Genomic DNA, 3,467 nt, shown 5'->3' on the forward strand with positions numbered 1-3,467 from the left:
ATAGTAGCCAATTGAAGAAACGATACTTCTGAATGGTTCATTCTCTAATTGTATATTCTTTTACCCTTAAAACTAAAGAAAAAATTACTGTAACTTATAATTAGTGTAACTATGAATATATTGAGATTAAGACACTTGTATATATGACTTTTTTTGCTGAGAATGTTTTCAAATATAAGCTACGAAAGGAACGGCAAATCCTCTTGAATCACTATGTATAATAAAATTTATACTTTTTACTGAATAAAAATCCTAGAGATAATTTGAAATATCAGCATTATAACACATAGACCTATTAAATATGCAGACAGATAGTTCTTTAATTACACAAGTATTTCTCAATAATATATGTAACTCTGTCAGAAATACTTTAAATGGAGTTGTTTGCTAAGTAATGCTAAAGTTTTGAAAATATAACTGGATTTTAATTTGCTATCTCTTATGATCCGAAATGTTTGAAATAAATATTTTGCACATCATATTCTCTTTCCGTTATTTAAAAATGTAATAGAAGCTATGTTATTTTGCTACACTTCTTGAAAAATATTAATAGCCTAATTAGGATTTCATATATTATTATCAGCGGAAATTTTACTGGAAGCAAGTAAAGATATAGGTTTGGAAGTAAATCCCGAAAAGACAAAGTAATATTGTACGAAATGGAAATATAAAAATTGGAAATTTATCTTTTGAAGAGGTGGAGAAGTTCAAATATCTTGGAGCAACGGTAACAAATATAAATGATACTCGGGAGGGAATTAAACACAGAATAAATATGGGAAATGCCTGTTATTATTCGGTTGAGAAGCTTTTATCATCCAGTCTGCTGTGAAAAAAATCTGAAAGTTAGAATTTATAAAACAGTTATATTACCGGTTGTTCTTTACGGTTGTGAAACTTGGACTCCCATTTTGAGAGAGGAACGTAGGTTAAGGGTGTTTCAGAATAAGGTGCTTAGGAAAATATTTGTGGCTAAGAGGGATGAAGTTACAGGAAAATGGAGAAAGTTACACAACACAGAACTGCACGCATTGTATTCTTCACCTGACATAATTAGGAACATTAAATCCAGACGTTTGAGATGGGCAGGGCATGTAGCACGTATAGGCGAATCCAGAAATGCATATAGAGTGTTAGTTGGGAGACCGGAGGGAGAAAGACCTTTAGGAAGGCCGAGACGTAGTTGGGAGGATAATATTAAAATGAATTTGAGGGAGGTGGGATATGATGGTAGAGACTGGATTAATCTTGCACAGGATAGGGACCGATGGGGAGTTGATGTGAGGTCGGCATTGAAGCTGCGTGTTCCTTAAACGCCATTTGTAACTAAGTAAGTAAGTAAATTATGAATTATTGTGTACGTAATTATATTTGATTATTTATTATTAAGAGCTTACTGTGATCTGGAAAATAAAATTTAAATTCAACAAGTACAGCAATCAAGGTATAACGAAATTGAAAGATTAACATAAGAAATGAATAATCTACTACTGAAAATGAAGTTTCGCTTCTTATTGTAGATGTAGCTTTTATAAGATCTCGTAACATTACTATAAATCATTCGGAGTTTAATGAAATACCATTGGATATAGAGAGTCAACTGTAAGTAATATCATTAATTTGAGGGCGTTATTCTTTGAGTAATTTCATACCAAAATGTTTAATAGGTATAGTTTTGCTCGTTCTAGCTTCCTTTTCTAGAGAAAAATTGTTTAGTATGAAACATTTCATAGCGTTGAAAGAGTAAGGGAACGGAGAAAAATTCTCTCCGGCGCCGGGATTTGAACCCGGGTTTTCAGCTCTACGTGCTGATGCTTTATCCACTAAGTCACACCGGATACAACTCGGACGCCGGTTAGAATCGTCTCAGATTAAGCTCCAACTCTTGGGTTCCCTCTAGTGGCCTCCCTCTGCATTACGTCATAGATGTCTATGAACGCAGGACCGAAGTCCACACATGTGCTGAGGTGCACTCGATATGAGTGACTAGTTGGCCGGGATCCGACGGAATAAGCGCTGTCTTAAATCACGAAGTGATTTACGCATATCATATATATTATTTTAATTTACCGAAGTACATATGATATTTCCATGCAGATATTCTGCGTCATCATATGATGAAAGAGTAATGGAATGGAGAAAAATTCTCTCCGGCGCCGGGATTTGAACCCGGGTTTTCAGCTCTACGTGCTGATGCTTTATCCACTAAGCCACACCGGATACAACTCCGACGCCGGTTAGAATCGTCTCAGATTAAGCTCCAACTCTTGGGTTCCCTCTAGTGGCCGCCCTCTGCACTACGTCATAGATGTCTATGAACGCAGGACCGAAGTCCACACATGTGCTGAGGTGCACTCGATATGAGTGACTAGTTGGCCGGGATCCGACGGAATAAGCGCCGTCTTAAATCACGAAGTGATTTACGCATATCATATATATTATTTTAATGCACCGAAGTACATATGATATTTCCATGCAGATATTCTGCGTCATCATACGATGAAAGAGTAATGGAACGGAGAAAAATTCTCTCCGGCTCCGGGATTTGAACCCGGGTTTTCAGCTCTACGTGCTGATGCTTTATCCACTAAGCCACACCGGATACAACTCGGACGCCGGTTAGAATCGTCTCAGATTAAGTTCCAACTCTTGGGTTCCCTCTAGTGGCCGCCCTCTGCACTACGTCATAGATGTCTATGAACGCAGGACCGAAGTCCACACATGTGCTGAGGTGCACTCGATATGAGTGACTAGTTGGCCGGGATCCGACGGAATAAGCGCCGTCTTAAATCACGAAGTGATTTACGCATATCATATATATTATTTTAATGTACCGAAGTACATATGATATTTCCATGCAGATATTCTGCGTCATCATACGATGAAAGAGTAATGGAACGGAGAAAAATTCTCTCCGGCGCCGGGATTTGAACCCGGGTTTTCAGCTCTATGTGCTGATGCTTTATCCACTAAGCCACACCGGATACAACTCGGACGCCGGTTAGAATCGTCTCAGATTAAGCTCCAACTCTTGGGTTCCCTCTAGTGGCCTCCCTCTGCACTACGTCATAGATGTCTATGAACGCAGGACCGAAGTCCACACATGTGCTGAGGTGCACTCGATATGAGTGACTAGTTGGCCGGGATCCGACGGAATAAGCACCGTCTTAAATCACGAAGTGATTTACGCATATCATATATATTATTTTAATGTACCGAAGTACATATGATATTTCCATGCAGATATTTTGCGTCATCCATTACTCTTTCATCGTATGATGACGCAGAATATCTGCATGGTAATATCATATGTACTTCGGTACATTAAAATAATGTATATTTCATAGCGTGTTTCAGGAAAGCCATAGATTGAATTCTGAAAACACGCTATGAAATGTTCCATATCAAATTTTATCAAGAAAGTAAAGCAAAAATGGACGGATAAATCAAACACCCTAAACAGTATT

The 3,467-nt window shown here is 37.9% G+C and overlaps 1 non-coding gene across 1 annotated transcript; it reads right to left on the reverse strand.

The window, feature by feature from the left end:
- Positions 1 to 2,912: 2,912 nt before the first annotated feature.
- TRNAY-AUA (transfer RNA tyrosine (anticodon AUA)) lies at positions 2,913 to 2,984 on the reverse strand. The gene has a single exon. It is a non-coding gene; the product is annotated as a tRNA-Tyr (tRNA).
- Positions 2,985 to 3,467: the final 483 nt, after the last annotated feature.

This window comes from Periplaneta americana, chromosome 1 (assembly GCF_040183065.1).
Source record: "Periplaneta americana isolate PAMFEO1 chromosome 1, P.americana_PAMFEO1_priV1, whole genome shotgun sequence".
Classification (NCBI taxonomy): domain Eukaryota; kingdom Metazoa; phylum Arthropoda; class Insecta; order Blattodea; family Blattidae; genus Periplaneta; species Periplaneta americana.